Source organism: Bubalus kerabau, chromosome 11 (genome assembly GCF_029407905.1).
Source record: "Bubalus kerabau isolate K-KA32 ecotype Philippines breed swamp buffalo chromosome 11, PCC_UOA_SB_1v2, whole genome shotgun sequence".
NCBI classification, from domain to species: domain Eukaryota; kingdom Metazoa; phylum Chordata; class Mammalia; order Artiodactyla; family Bovidae; genus Bubalus; species Bubalus kerabau.
The window spans coordinates 109409178-109425900 of record NC_073634.1 but is presented as its reverse complement, the minus strand read 5'-3'; the positions used below and the strand labels follow the sequence as shown (position 1 = coordinate 109425900).

The following is a 16723-nucleotide window of genomic DNA, read 5'->3' as shown; positions in this document are numbered from 1 at the left end:
CTGTGTGTGGCCTGACCAGCAGTCTGAAACCCAGGGGTTTTCAAAGTGGGGGACTCTGGGGTCCCCGAGGACCCCCAAGGACCTAGGACCAGCTGTTTTATGAGTCACGTACACACACACGGAGGGGCCGGCAGCACGACCAAGTCCTGGCCCCCAGACCACAGCTGCTGGCACCGGGGTGGTCAGCCGCTCCCGTGGGGCACCCCATTACAGGGGCGAGCTCAGTCCACGGGCACAGGGCCCTGAAGGCCGGCCCCGTTCCCGAGCGCCTGTCCTGTGCCAGGGACGCCAGTCCAGGGGGCGCAGTGCACGGCAGGGCCCAGGTGACAGGACCAGGGACAGCGGGTGAGACAGCCCCCGGAGCCAGCGAACAGCAACAGATGGCAAAGAGGCCTCTGTGCTCGAGGCCACAGGGGCCTTTCTCAGCAAAGTCCTGGGAGCTGAGTTCCAGTCGGGGCTGAAGAGACAGACACATGAACTTCAGCAAGAGTGTGGGGGGTTGTGAGGGTGTGACAGAGGGGGGGGCCGTGAGGGTGTCACAGAGTCGGGGGGGCTGTGAGGGTGACGGGTGGGGGCCGTGAGGGTGTGGGGGGGCCCGTGAGGATAGAAGTAGGGGTGCACAGCTGTGGCGTCTTCCCCAGCCCTCTCAATAGCCTGCATTCACCCCATTCCGGGCCTGGATGACAGCCTGGACCGCTGTCACTGGCCAGCCGCACGGCCCCGCCGCAGTTAGGAAGCCAGAGCATGGCCAGGCACCAAGGAAAGCCAAGCAGCCCCAGAGACAGGCCTGACAGGCCCTCCTCATCAGTAGAACCAGCCTTCAGGGTGAACAGCAAACAGCCCCCTGCTCCGCACCGTGAGGCCGCCCCCAACCCATCCCCCCCCACCTGCTACCAGCAGGAGGCCCAGCCACACCCCCTCAGGCGGCTGCACCTGTGTCCCCACCCGGCACACCGCCAGCCCTCTGCCCCCAGCACCTGCACTCAGGGAACACCCAGCCCAAACCATAACAAAACCCCAACCACGCAACGTGGGCTGAGACGTGAGGCCTGCCTGCGACCCTCCAGGCAGAGGCTGTGAGAATCCCCACGGGGAGAGCTGGCTGGTAAGCCCGGCCCGGCCCTGCAGGAGGAGCCTCAGCCCACCCTGGGCGCGCCTGGGCCGCCTCCAGAGCGCTCCCGAGTGCTGCTCCAGCGGCGCGGGGCCCTGGGGCACCGCGCAGAAACACTCCCATGTAGCTGCCTCCACGGAGAAGACGAGGCTCACAGGAGAGAGGACCGGCTGCGGAGGCCGGGACACAAGAGCAGCTCAGAACCTCGGGCTAACCCGAGAAGGAAGCACCGAAAGCTGGCGGGCCGTGTCCAAGAACCAGGACGGACTGGCAGGATGCAGCTCCCTGGTGTTATTCATCTGAGCCTCAGAATGAGCAACATGGGAACAATGGTGAGTAAACACCAGCGTTGACGAACAAATCAGCTCAGCCGAGTCCAACTCTGCAACCCCATGGACTGCAGCACGCCAGGCCTCCATGCCCATCGCCAAGCCCTGGAGCTTGCTCAGACTCATGTCCATCAAGTGAACAACAGCAGCAGTAGCCAGTCCAACAGGGACGCACCTCCTTACACAAGACTCCACCCACTGACGGCAGAGCACGCTGGGGGCGGGGGCCGTCACTACAATTCGTAGAAGAGCTTCAGGAGAAACACGACCTTTACAGAATCTCCCAGTATGTCCCGCAAGACTGTCCTCAGGTACCAGGGACACCTTCAGGCTCTCCTCATGCTGGGTCATCATGGACAAAGGGGCAGGTCTCTGGTCTCCTGACACCCAACCCTGCTGCTGCTGCTGCTAAGTCACTTCAGTCGTGTCCGACTCTGTGACCCCACAGACGGCAGCCCACCAGGCTCCCCCATCCCTGGGATTCTCCAGGCAAGAACACTGGAGTGGGTTGCCATTTCCCCCTCCAATGCATGAAAGTGAAAAGTGAAAGTGAAGGCGCTCAGTCGTGTCCGACCCTCAGCGACCCCATGGACTCCAGCCTTCCCGGCTCCTCCATCCACGGGATTTTCCAGGCAAGAGTACTGGAGTGGGGTGCCATTGCCTTCTCTGACACCCAACCCTAGGCTTCTGGAAAGCAGCGCAGGCCCTTGGATCAGGAAGACCAGGGAGCTGGAGACCAGAGGAGCCAGGAGTCCCTGCAAGTCCCTGGCCAGAGTGCAAAAGCACCCTGAGAGGTTACCATGACAACGGCACCCCCAGCGACCAGACACCATCTCTGCGTGACCACGCGGCGGCCATGCACACGGCAACTCGACGCCGTGCCCACGTGAGCACTGCGTATGCAATGACTGGGGTGCTGTGTCCGGGGTGACCACGTGTGACCCCGTGATGCCTGTACGTACAGTGACCGGTACTGTGTCCATGTCACAGCATGACTGTACACAGCGACCACGAGCCGTGCTCCACGTCACCACGTGTGACCACAGGACGACACACAGCGACCGGGCGCCCACCCACGTGCAGCACGTGTGACCACGGGACGACACACAGCGACCGGGCGCCCACCCACGTGCAGCACGTGTGACCACGGGACGACACACAGCGACCACGAGCCGTGCTCACAAGTCACCACGTGTGACCACGGGACGACACACAGCGACCACGAGCCGTGCTCACAAGTCACCACGTGTGACCACGGGACGACACACAGCGACCACGAGCCGTGCTCACAAGTCACCACGTGTGACCACGGGACGACACACAGCGACCACGAGCCGTGCTCACAAGTCACCACGTGTGACCACGGGACGACACACAGCGACCACGAGCCGTGCTCACAAGTCACCACGTGTGACCACGGGACGACACACAGCGACCACGAGCCGTGCTCACAAGTCACCACGTGTGACCACGGGACGACACACAGCGACCACGAGCCGTGCTCACAAGTCACCACGTGTGACCACGGGACGACACACAGCGACCACGAGCCGTGCTCACAAGTCACCACGTGTGACCACGGGACGACACACAGCGACCACGAGCCGTGCTCACAAGTCACCACGTGTGACCACGGGACGACACACACAGCGACCACGTGCCGTGCTCACAAGTCACCACGTGTGACCACGGGACGACACACAGCGACCGGGCGCCCACCCACGTGCAACACGTGTGACGGTGTAGCAACTGACTGGGGGCTGTGTCCACGTGTGACCACGTGTGACGAGATGACTGTAAGCAAAGCAACGACCAGACACCGTGAACGTGTCCGCATGTGACCACACGGCTGCACACCCAGTGAACGGGTGCGGGGTCCATGTGCGATTAACCTGACAGTTGTGTGCAGACCAGACACCTGCACCATCACCTTCTGACGGTTATTCAGGAAGACTGTCCTTGTCTGCGGTAAGAGTCGACCTGGCTCCGAGCGGTGCAGGAGACACGCGGCACACATGTGCCTGTGGGTATGTTCACACAGGGGCACGTGTGAAGGACAGAGTGGAGGCTGGTAAAGACAGACGGGCATCACTGTACTAACCTTGGAACTTTGTGCACGTTTGAAGTTATTTCAAAATAAACTGTTGTAAGAAGCAGCTAGAAAAGCCTTCGGACGAGAAGCAGGCCGTGCACTGCAGGCTCAGAGGCCAGAGCCGAGCGCGAGAGCAGAGGCGGCAGCGAGGACACGTGGCAGGAGCGCAGGCTCTGTCCCCAGGACCCTGGCGCGCTGGGCAACGGCTCCTGCGGCTGAGGGCAGGGCCCCACCCCGGGCAGCCGGGGCTGAAAGGCCTGGCGCCCGACGCGGGGCTGGCAGAGGGCGGGACCCCTGCCCCCGGGGTGGCCAGGGGTGAAGGGCCTGGTGCCCGACGCGGGACTGGCTGAGGGCAGGGACACCTGCCCCAGGGGCAGTCGGGGGTGAAGGGCCTGGCGCCTGATGCAGGGCCCACAGCCCAGGGTGCTCAGCGCTCACACCACACCCACGTGCGTGGGGGCTCCTCCGGCTTCTGCGCCTGCACCCCGTGTGCACAGGGGCTGGGACTGCAGGCACAACAGAGGCACCAGCGTGGCTGAGGGACTCGTGTCCCAGAAAGTGCAGGACCGGGACGTAGAGACACGGGTGGGGCAGCAGGCCCAGGAGCCAGAAGCCATGGCTGCGTCCACCTCAGTCAGCACGGGGGTCTCAAAGTCTGCCTTTCCGGAGTCGGGAAGACGAGAAGCTTGGGCGACCCTGGGCTGGGGGAGGCGGCGCCCAGTCAGGCCCCTGGAGGGGAGCTGGCCTCCAGACACCCAGGACCAGCACTGAGTCTGCACATGGGTCCCGACCCACAAGATCTGGGCCGTGAGCAACGCTCACACAGCTCACCCACCTGCCTCGACGTCGGCACCTGACTTCAGGCGTCACCTCCCGGGAGCATCCTTGGCTGCCCCTGTAAGTAACGCCACCATGACCCACCCCACCAGGTAGGGCGGGGAGCCAGCTGCCTCAGCCCAGGACCCCAAAGTCCCACTGTCCACTGAGGGCAGGGTGGGGCCACGCCTCGTCTCCAACTGTGGCCCCACGTGGATGGACCCCGGCACCCCTCAGCCCATCACAGCTGCACCCCACCGACCACCACCCACACCCGTCAACCCTCCCTGCAACAGGAGGCCTTGGGGGCCCAAGGCCCTTCTAAGAGGTCCTTCCAGGACCTCACCCGGCAGTTTCACCGATGCTGCCAGAGCTGTGCGGTCGGCACCTGAGCAGGAGTCAGGACGGTGGCACCAAGTGGTCGCTAGTGCCTGAGCTCATCCCACTGCAGTCCCACCACTGACGCCCCCTCTGGGCCCCAGGTTCTCGCTGGCGAGAATGGGGCGTCTGGAGACGAACCAGAGTGGGCACAGCTGCACAGCCCAGCACTCCCACGAACTCAGCACAAATCACCCACCTCCCATCACCAACACCAGCCATGTCTGCCCACAAAATTAAGGTTCATAACTCCCCCCAAAAAAGGTCTGTTTTAAGAATATTATGTAACACTCTTTCTAATAATGCCAGAGTGAGCACGTTTTATCCTGCATCTACCCGAGGGCACTCGGGAACCACTGACACGCAAAACGTGCCAGGCCTGGGCAAGCGCAAATCTCAGCTACACCCGTCCCCACTTCAAGCCCAAGCACTGCCGCTGGGGGCACGGGGCGGAAGGGGCATGCACGGGGGGGGGGGGGGGGGGGGGGGACAGGCAGGTGGGCAGGACGTGGCTACGAGAGGGCGAGGGTCCTCCTGGGGCTGGAGCCTGAGGTGCTAGTGGGTCTCCAATGAAGGACAACCTAGCTTGTCAGATGAATAGAAAGAGACGCTCCAGAGAAAACAAGTGCTCTCTGGGCCTGAAATATCTGCACAAGCCTCTACCTAACAAAGCCTGTTCTGAGCCTCTCCTCTGATGCCGCTGTGCCTTTCAAACTCAAGCCACCAGCAGCCAGTTTTGCATAAAAATGAAGAGCAGCACTTAGTCACAAGCTCACAGAAAAGAAATGATTTCACTTCTCTCAACCTTGTCTAGCCTGGCAGGTTATCCTCTGTCCCAGATCGAAGCAAAACAAAGTGATGGGTTAAAACAAAGTTTTCAGCTATGATCTGACTTTAAATTAGGACTTCTCCATTTATAATCATGTACCTGATTGACCTAACAGAAGCAGAAGATTTTAAAAAGAGGTGGCAAGAATATACAGAAGAACTATACAAAAGAGATCTTAATGATCCAGATAACCACGAAGGCATGATCACTCACAGACCCCAGACATCCTGGAGTGCAAAGTCAAGTGCGCCTTAGGAAGAATCACTACAAATAAAGCTAGTGCAGGTGATGGAATTCCACTTAAGCTATTTCAAATCCTTAAAGATCATTCTGCGAAAGTGCTGCACTCAATATGCCAGCACATTTGGAAAACTCAGCAGTGGCCACAGGACTAAAAAAGGTCCGTTTTCATTCCAATCCCAAAAAAAGGCAATGCCAAAGAATGTTCAAACTACCACACAACTGCACACATCTCACATGCTATTAAAGTAATGCTCAAAATTCTCCAAGTGAGGCTCCAACAGTACGTGAACCAAGAACTTCCAGATGTTAAGCTGGATTTAGAAAAGGCAGAGGAACAACAGATCAAATTGCCAACATCTGCTGGATCATCAAAAAAGCAAGAGAGTTCCAGAAAAACATCTACTTCTGCTTTCTTGACTACGCCAAAGCCTTTGACTGTGTGGATCACAACAAACTGTGGAACATTCTTAAAGAGATGGGAATACCAGACCACCTTACCAACCTCCTGAGAAATCTGTATGCAGGTCAAGAAGCAACAGTTAGAATCAGACATGGAATAATGGACTGGTTCCAAACTGGGAAAAGAGTATGTCAAGACTGTATAATGTCACCCTGCTTATTTAATTTATATGCAGAGTATATCGTGCGAAATGTCGGGCTGGATGAAGCACAAGCTGGAATCAAGACTGCTGATAGAAATATCAATAACCTCAGATATGAAGACAACACCATCCTTATGGCAGAAAGCGAAGAGGAACTAAAAAAGAGCCTCTTGATGAAAGTGAAAGAGGAGAGTGAAAAAGCTGGCTTAAAACTCAACAAAAAACTAAGATCATGGCATCCGGTCCCATCACTTCATGCAAACAGATGGGGAAACGGGCAACAGTGACAGGCGTTACTTCTCGGCTCCGACGGGCGTCGCTGCAGACGGCGACTGCGGCGTGAAATTAAGGCGCTCGCTCCTTGGAAGGAAAGCTGCGCCCGTAGAAAGCAGAGACATGACTCTGCCGACAAAGTCCATCTAGTCACAGCTATGGTTTTTCCAGTAGTCATGTATGGATGTGAGGTATTGTCGCTCAGTCATATCTGACTCTTTGCGACCCCATGGACTATAGCCCACTAGGCTCCTCTGTCCATGGGATTCTCCAGGCAAGAACACTGGAGTGGGTTGCCATTTCCTTCTCCATGGATGGGAGAGTTGGACCATAAAGAAAGCTGAGCGCCAAAGAATAGATGCTTTTGAAGTGTGGTGTTGCAGAAGACTCTTGAGAGTCCCTTGGACTGCAAGATCAAACCAGTCAATCCTAAAAGAAATCGACCTTGAATATTTATTGGAAGGACTGATGCTGAAGCTGAAGCTACAATACTTTGGCCACCTGATGCAAAGAGCTGACTCACTGGAAAAGACCCTGATGCCGGGGAAGACTGAGGGCAGGAGAAGGGGGCAGCACAGGGTGAGATGGCGGGATGGCATCACCGACTCAATGGACATGGTTTGAGCAGACTCTGGAAGATGATGAAGGACAGGGAGGCCTGGCATGCTCCAGTCCATGGGGTGAGAAAGAGTCGGACACGACCGAGCGCCTGCACTGAAGTGACGGAGCTGGCCGTAAGCGAGTGCAGCGCGCTCACACACATGAAGTGCCAGCCGGCAGTGCAGGCTGTGACCAAGTCAGCACGGCCACAGACGCCAGGGCCTGCAAGGCCGCTCGCTCCGTGCAGAGGCCACAGAACCAACACAGGTGGGGGCCTGCCGGCACTTCCCTTGTTTCCCAAAGCCTGGCCTTTTTCCTGGAAGAACCTCCAATGAAATCCTCTAAAGTCTCCCTCAGGCCTCGTCACTGACGGGTCACAGCTGCCCTACAGGCCTGTGACCCCGGCCCCATGGGCCCGGAAGCCCAGTGCCCCAGCCTCGGGAGGAGAGGCGCCCCCACTGTGGACAAGCCCTCCACTCTCCTCCCCTCCTTCCGCACCTGCTCACCTGTCCCACCTCCAGCCAAGACCCACGTGTCCCAAGAAAGAGGGGCCCTAGCTCCTTCACCTCCTCCCTGGGAGACAGACACAACCCAGAGTCAAACCCGCACAACCACCAGGAACCCAGACCTGTGACGCGTCTGCAGCATCAGACCTTCCAGTTGGCAAAGGCACAAGCTTGAGCACAGTTAAGAGTGTACCGCACACAGCGGGAACAGGCGGCCGTGTGCTCACTGGGTGTGCGCTCAGCACACATGCCGCTCGGCTCTCGTGCAGCACACCACCAAGACACGGCAGTTCCAGAAAGACAGCTCCCCCCAAGGTCTGCTCCCCGCTACCCATAGCACCCTGCCCAGACTCCAGGAACTCTGCGAGCAGACCTCACCTCTAACTCCCAAACCCAGATTGAAAACAGGATCTTCTCAGGGCCTGGGACTTGCGAGATTCTGGGGCTTCTTTCGGTTAAAGAGCCTTTTACACACAAACTTCCAAACAAGCAGACAGCTACAAGGTGGGAGCAGCAGAGAGCCTGAAAGGGTGACCGGGGTCCTGAGGGCGGGGTGCAGCGCCGCACCAGGGACGCAGAGCCCACAGAGGCAGGGTCTCGGAGACAGCAGGGCTCCACGCACAGCACACTCCCCGGCCACGGGAGAGCAGGCGGGCCCCGGCCTCACCCTCGGTCAAGCGCCGCAGGCTCAGCCCCACACCTGGCTCCCACACAGTGACCCACCGCTTCTGACAGGGAAACTGGAGCTGGCACCCACGATGCCTGAACTGCCCTAGTAAGAGCCCCTTCACCAGCCTATCCAGACCCTCATTCAACCTCTTCACGCCTCCAACACAACTCCTATCAGACCTGGCTGAAAGGCACCGGGGAGGGGGACAAAGTCTGCCCAGGAGGGACCAGCGCACCCCTGGGGAAGCGCACAGAGCCACCCCACACACGCGGCCCCCCGCTGGGCCTGACGTCCTCTCCCAGGAGACCACACTCCACGCTTTGGAACATCTGCGTCACATCCTATCTAAGGCACTGATGTGGCTGGAGAAAAAAGACAGAAAGCTCCGTGAAGTTTCTTACTTGAATGCCAATGGGCAGATTTCGAAATAAACAATCATTTTCAGTTGGTAAGTCATGTCCAACTCTTTGCAACCCCATGGACCACAGCACACCAGGCTTCCCTGTCTTTCACTAGAAGCCCTTCACTATCTCCCAGGGTTTGCTCAAGCTCATGTCCGTCGAGTCGGTGATGCCATCCAACCATCTCATCCTGTGTCGCCCTCTTCTCCTCCTGTCTTCAAGCTTTCCCATCAGGGTCTCTTTCAATGAGTTGGCTCTTTGCATCAGGTGGCCAAAGTACTGGAGCTTCAGCCTCAACATCAGTCCGTCCAATGAATATTCAGGACTGATTTCCTTTAGGATGGACTGGTTGGATCTCCTTGCAGTCCAAGGGACTCTCAAGAGTCTTCTCCAACACCACAGTTCAAAAGCATCAATTCTTTGGCACTCAGCCTTCTTTATGGTCCAGCTCTCACATCCATACGCAACTACTGGAAAAATCAAACCCTAAGGGGTTTGACATCACCAGATGGTCAACACCGAAATCAGATTGATTATATTCTTTGCAGCCAAAGATGAAGAAGCTCTATACAGTCAACAAAAACAAGACCAGGAGCTGACTGTGGCTCAGATCATGAACTCCTTATTGCCAAATTCAGACTTAAATTGAAGGAAGTAGGGAAAACCACTAGACCATTCAGGTATGACCTAAATCAAATCCCTTATGATTATACAGTGGAAGTGAGAAATAGATTTAAAGGCACTAGATCTGATACAAGTGCCTAATGAACTATGGACTGAGGTTCGTGACATTGTACAGGAGACAGGGATCAAGACCATCCCCATGGAAAAGAAATGCAAAAAAGTAAAATGGCTGTCTGGGGAGGCCTTACAAATAGCTTAGAAAAGAAGAGAAGCAAAAGGCAAAGGAGAAAAGGAAAGATATAAGCATCTGAATGCAGAGTTCCAAAGAATAGCAAGAAAAGATACAAAAGCTTTCCTCAGCGATCAATGCAAAGAAATAGAGGAAAACAATAGAATGGGAAAGACTAGAGATCTCTTCAAGAAAATTAGAGATACTAAGGGAACATTTCATGCAAAGATGGGCTCGATAAAGGACAGAAATGGTATGGACCTAACAGAAGCAGAAGATATTAATAAGAGGTGGCAAGAATACACAGAAGAACTGTACAAAAAAGATCTTCATGACCAAGATAATCACGATGGTGTGATCACTCACCTAGGGCCAGACATCCTGGAATGTGAAGTCAAGTGGGCCTTAGAAAGCATCACTATGAACAAAGCTAGAGGAGGTGATGGAATTCCAGTGGAGCTATTTCAAATCCTGAAAGATGATGCTGTGAAAGTGCTGCACTCAATATGCCAGCACATTTGGAAAACTCAGCAGTGGCCACAGGACTGGAAAAGGTCAATTTTCATTCCAATCCCAAAGAAAGGCAATGCCAAAGAATGCTCAAACTACCGCACAATTGCACTCATCTCACACGCTAGTCAAGTAATGCTCAAAATTCTCCAAGCCAGGCTTCAGCAATGCATGAACCGTGAACTTCCTGATGTTCAAGCTGGTTTTAGAAAAGGCAGGGGAACCAGAGATCAAATTGCCAACATCTGCTGGATCATCGAAAACGCAAGAGAGTTCCAGAAAAACATCTATTTCTGCTTTATTGACTATACCAAAGCCTTTGACTGTGTGGATCACAATAAACTGTGGAAAATTCTGAAAGAGATGGGAATACTAGACCACCTGACCTGCCTCTTGAGAAACCTATATGCAGGTCAGGAAGCAACACTTAGAACTGGACATGGAACAGACTGGTTCCAAATAGGAAAAGGAGTACATCAAGGCTGTATATTGTCACCCTGTTTATTTAACTTATATGCAGAGTAAATCATGCGAAACGTTGGGCTGGAAGAAGCACAAGCTGGAATCAAGATTGCTGGGGGAAATGTCAATCACCTCAGATATGCAGATGACATCACCCTTATGGCAGAAAGTGAAGAAGAACTAAAAAGCCTCTTGATGAAAGTGAAAATGGAGAGTGAAAAAGTTGGCTTAAAGTTCAACATTCAGAAAATGCAGATCATGGTATCTGGTCCCATCACTTCACAGGAAATAGATGGGGAAACAGTGGAAACAGTGTCAGACTTTATTTTTGGGGGATCCAAAATCACTGCAGATGGTGATTGCAGCCATGAAATTAAAATACGCTTACTCCTTGGAAGAAAAGTTATGACCAACGTAGATAGCATATTCAAAAGCAGAGACATTACTTTGCCAACAAAGGTCTGTCTAGTCAAGGCTATGGTTTTTCCAGTGGTCATGTATGGATGTGAGAGTTGGACTGTGAAGAAGCTGAGTGCCAAAGAATTGATGCTTTTGAACTGTGGTGTTGGAGAAGACTCTTAAGAGTACCTGGGACTGCAAGGAGATCCAACCAGTCCATTCTGAAGGAGATCAGCCCTGAGATTTCTTTGGAAGAAATGATGCTAAAGCTGAAACTCCAGTACTTTGGCCACCTCATGTGAAGACTTGACTCATTGGAAAAGACTCTGATGCTGGGAGGGATTGGGGGCAGGAGGAGAAGGGGACGACAGAGGATGAGATGGCTGGATGGCATCACTGACTCGATGGACGTGAGTCTGAGTGAACTCTGGGAGTTGGTGATGGACAGGGAGGCCTGGCGTGCTGCGATTCATGGGGTCGCAGAGTCAGACACAACTGAGCGACTGAACTGAACTGAAGGGAAAAAAGGCATCCAAGGAGGTGAGACAGAATCCGATCCCATGCTTGACGTGTAAATCCAACTGCAGGTCCAGCCACCAGGGCAACAGGCACTACCAGCTGCCCAACACAGGGACGTCCAGCGATATCTGAAGGTTGGATAAGTGACAAGTCATGTTTCAGCATTAATAAGTGCACCTGAACTTCTAACGTAACTGGGCACCCTGTATCCTTACTTCCTGAACCTGGTAACCCTCCACTGAGTCTGTGAGAATCAGCAAGAGACAGAAGGACTCTGGGTTTCTGATATTCTGAGATGGTGATTTACATTTTCAAAAGGCAATATTCTCTGCCCTATGAAATCATACTCCTAAAACCAAAAGAGAAATATTAATCAAATAATTTCTTCATAAGAAAACAGAACACAGAAGAAAATAAAATTCAGAGAAAAAAAAACAAAGGAATCATGAAGTCCTGCTCTAAGGTCGTCAGGTACCCTTACGTAAAACAAAGAACAGGCCCAGTCCGAGGTCTCTGCCCAGGGTCCAGCCCACCAGACGGGTTTTCAAAGCTGGACGCTTCTAGAGTGCTCCCCACCCACCCGCACTCCCTGATTTTAAACTATTTACCACATATCAATTTCACAAGCCAATTACCAAGACAGTTGGGAAAGAAAGAATGAATCCTTTCAACATCTCACATATTTTTTTTCCCCTCTTTTGTCTGTTTTTCCCCTTGACAGAAAAAAAGAGAGTTCCTAAATTTGGAAAACACAATTAATACCCAATGTGGCCGCATACAATGCATATCAGTGACTCTGAAACAGACAGGCTCCTTGTTGTCTGCGGCTTCCCCTCAGCCGGCCTCTCTGCAAAGAGCCAATGGCAGCAGACGGCCGCTCTCTCGATGCCCGCTCTCCCAGCTGCCCGCTCTCGGGGCTGCCCGCTCTCCAGCCGCCCGCTCTCCCGATGCCTGCTCTCCCGGCCGCCCGCTCTCGGGGCTGCCCGCTCTCCGGCCGCCCGCTCTCCCGATGCCTGCTCTCCCGGCCGCCCGCTCTCGGGGCTGCCCGCTCTCCAGCCGCCCGCTCTCGGGGCTGCCCGCTCTCCAGCCTGCCCGCTCTCCTGGCCACCCGCTCTCCGGCCCGCCCGCTCTCCCAGCTGCCCGCTCTCGGGGCTGCCCGCTCTCCAGCCGCCCACTCTCCCTGCCGCCTGCTCTCGGGGCCACCCGCTCTCCAGCTGCCCGCTCTCCTGGCTGCCCCCTCTCCCGATGCCCGCTCTCCTGGCTGCCCGCTCTCCCAGCTGTGCATCTTCACCCGTCCTCCGCACCCTGCAAAGCCTCCGACCCAGGCTCCTCCCCAAGCCAACGCTTTGGACTGAACAGAACCCTCACCCGCGCGCGGCAGGTGCAGGCTGTGTTGGGACGCTGATCTGAACCAATCATCCATAAAGTGACATTCCGACAAGACTGGAGGGAAATCTTAAAATGGTTAGATGATGTGAATTACTGGAATTTTGTTAGGTCTCAGATGGCAAAGCACCTGCCTGTAATGTGGGAAACCCAGGTTCAATCCCTGGTTGGCGAAGATCCCCTGGAGGAGGGCATGGCTACCCACTCCAGTGTTCTAGCCTGGAGAATCCCATGGATGGAGGAGCCTGGCGGGATACAGTCCATGAGGTCGCAAAGAGTCAGACACGACTGACCGACTAATACTTTCACATTCTCTCAGTAACTATGACATGCAGTTATGTTTAAAATGTCTGCATTTAATAAAAAACAAAACACGCTCCAAGTACAGAGGTGGAAATTTCATGACCCCTAACGCATGTTGCCGAGACCTGCCCAGCCACAGAAAACAAGGGAGACGCAGGCCGTGTGGTGAGGTCACTTTTGTCAGAGGTGGGAACTCGCTCTTCACGGGAGTCCGGGGGCAACAGCAGAGACCCGCATAGAAGCAGAACCGCACGTGCCCCCTCACAGGGTCCAGCAACACCCCAGAACCCGGCCCCGCCCAGGCCCTGTGCCGTGGGATTGCCTACACCCTCTGCCAGCCCAAGGAGACTGAGGAACGCCTGAAGCCGGGGGACACAGGCATGCCTGACAGACCCCAGCCAGTCTCACTGTTTAACACACACAAGTGCATCACAGACACATCTGCAGAGTCTGCTGTGAGCCAGACCAGTTCAGTCACTCAGTCATGTCCGACTCTTTGCAACCCCCTGAACCGCAACACGCCAGGCCTCCCTATCCATCACCAACTCCTGGAGTCCACCCAAATCCACGTCCACTGAGTCTGTGATGCCATCCAACCATCTCATCCTCTGTAATCCCCTTCTCCTGCCCTCAATCTTTCCCAGCATCAGGGTCTTTTCCAATGAGTCAACTCTTCACATGAGGTGGCCAAAGTCCTGGAGTTTCAGCTTCAACATCAGTCCTTCCAATGAACATCCAGGACTGATCTCCTTTAGGATAGACTGGTTGGATCTCCTTGCAGTCCAAGGGACTCTCAAGAGTCTTCTCCAACACCACAGTTCAAAAGCATCAATTCTTCGGCACTCAGCTTTATAGACCAACTCTCACATCCATACAGGACTACTGGAAAAACCATATCCTTGACTAGATGGACCTTTGTTGGCAAAGTAACGTCTCTGCTTTTTAATATGCTGTCTAGCTTGGTCATAACTTTCCTTCCAAGGAGTAAGCCTCTTTTAATTTCATGGCTGCAGTCACCATCTGCAGTGATTTTGGAGCCCCAAAAAATAAAGTCTGACACTGTTTCCACTGTTTCCCCATCTATTTGCCATGAAGTGATGAGACTGGATGCCATGATCTTAGTTTTCTGAATGTTGAGCTTTAAGCCAACTTTTTCACTCTCCTCTTTCACTTTCATCAAGAGGCTCTTTAGTTCTTCTTCACTTTCTGCCAGAAGGGTGGTATCATCTGCATATCTGAGGTTATTGATATTTCTCCAGGCAATCTTGATTCCAGTTTGTGCTTCACCCAGCCTGGAGTTTCTCATAATGTACTCTGCATATAAGTTAAATAAGCAGGGTGACAATATACAGCCTTGACGTACTCCTTTTCCTACGTGGAACCAGTCTGTTGTTCCATGTCCAGCTCTAACTGTTGCTTCCTGACCTGCATATAGGTTTCTCAAGAGGCAGGTCAGGTGGTCTGGTATTCCCATCTCTTTCAGAATTTTCCACAGTTTATTGTGATCCACACAGTCAAAGGCTTTGGCATAGTCAATAAACCAGAGCCAGACAATCCCCCCCAAATCCAGCCGTCCAAAGGCAAGGTCCCGCCACAGCCTGGCCCCAAGCCGCGCTGGCCCCGGCGCCCGCCACCGCCCCCGCTTCTCCAGACCCTGACAGCAGCAGCAGCACGCCTCTGTTAAAGCCCGTCTCTGCCCGCCCCCCCCGCGGGCCCCATCCCTGAAGGCACGTGCGGGCCGGAGCCGGGCCCCGCCCCACCCCACCCTGCCGAGGCCACCAACTCGCAAACTTCAGACTGTCCTGGAGCTGCACACCCGTGTCCGCTTCGGAAAGCCACCTGGCCCCGTCCACACACACCCAGTCCTTCCCTCAGCGCCTCAGCCGCCACGAGGGCCCGAAGGCACGGCAGCCAGCAGCCACACCCCCGGCGCAGGAGCCCAGGCTTGAGGCGCACAGACCTCACAGCAAGCATGCCCTGCGCACAGCCAGAGAGCCTGCAGCCGCAGCTAAAACCCAACACGGCCAGAGAGGCACTCTTTAAACAGGAGTCTCGGTCAGGCTTGACTCCTGCGCACCATCAGCAAGCTCGACGCCTCCTCACCAAGCACACACACGACACTGCTCCCTTCCTGTTGCAACCCCTGAGGTCACTAGCAGCAGGAACAGTCTATTAACTCCTGTTCACACTCCAGTCTCGCCCCTCTTCAACCTTCACATCTGCTCTGCAGTTCAAAAGCCATCTTCTACAACTGTGCCTGCCCTGCATCTTCTCAGAACACCCAGTGCCACCCCGTCCACGAGCTCACGCTCACATCTAGCAGCACGGAGAATCCCAAAGCAGCCACTGGCCAGCTCCAGACCCAGCCCATCCGTGTGCTTCCAGCAGCTAAGAATGGCTTTCATATGTGTAAGGTGTAAAAGTAAGAAAGCGTATGTATCAGAAACCATGAGGAGCACACACAGATGGCCTTGCCAGAAGAAGTTTGCTGACCCCTAATCCAGCCCAACAATTTTCAGGTCCAAGTCAGCCTGCCAAACACCCTGGGGTGCCAACCTATGGCATCAAGCTACTCAGCGGTCCCAGGTCAGAGCCTTAGTCTTGGGCTGCACACCCTTTGCTCAGCTTTCACCCCGAAGGTCCAGCTCTGCACTGAGCCCCACAAGGAACAACTCTGCCAACCTCGCTGGACAGGGAGACCTCGGGAAACACGGTGGACTGACTCCCCCAGGTAAGCCCTAACACCCAGCCTAACAATGCCCCAAGATACGTGTTGCATGCCACGTGTCCCAAGACCGTTTGATGAACACATTTCAAGGGATGATGGACCACAAAGTGCAGTCCTGTAACATCAACAGAGAAGTCATGCGGTCACACAAAGACCGCAGAAAGGAGAGCCCACCGCACCACACTGACCTGCACCTGCTCTTTGAGACGAAACAGGAAAACAAAGGAACAAAAGGAAATGCTCTGCAATGGGGGCAGGGAGCATTCTGGGCTCTCTGCCAAGAAAGATACTGCATCTTGTGCAATGAGGGGCCTGGACGCGAGACGCTGGTGAGTGGCGAGGGGACTGGATGCGAGACGCTGGTGAGCGGTGAGGGGACTGGACCAGACGGGCTGGGTGAGCGGCGAGGGGACTGGACCAGACGGGCTGGGTGAGCGGCGAGGGGACTGGACCAGACGGGCTGGGTGAGCGGCGAGGGGCCTGGATGCGAGACGCTGGTGAGCGGCGAGGGGACTGGACGTGAGATGCTGGTGAGTGGCGAGGGGACTGGATGCGAGACGCTGGTGAGCGGTGAGCCGACTGGACCAGACGGGCTGAGTGAGTGGAGAGGGGCCTGGACGCGAGACGCTGGTGAGCGGCGAGGGGACTGGACCAGAGGGGCTGGGTGAGCGGCGAGGGGCCTGGACGCGAGACGCTGGTGAGTGGCAAGGGGA

The 16723-nt window shown here is 55.2% G+C and overlaps 1 protein-coding gene across 11 annotated transcripts in view; it reads right to left on the bottom strand.

The window, feature by feature from the left end:
* Nucleotides 1-16723, bottom strand: part of EHMT1 (euchromatic histone lysine methyltransferase 1) — a 111989-nt gene that overhangs the window by 65618 nt on the left and 29648 nt on the right. The window lies entirely within an intron of this gene.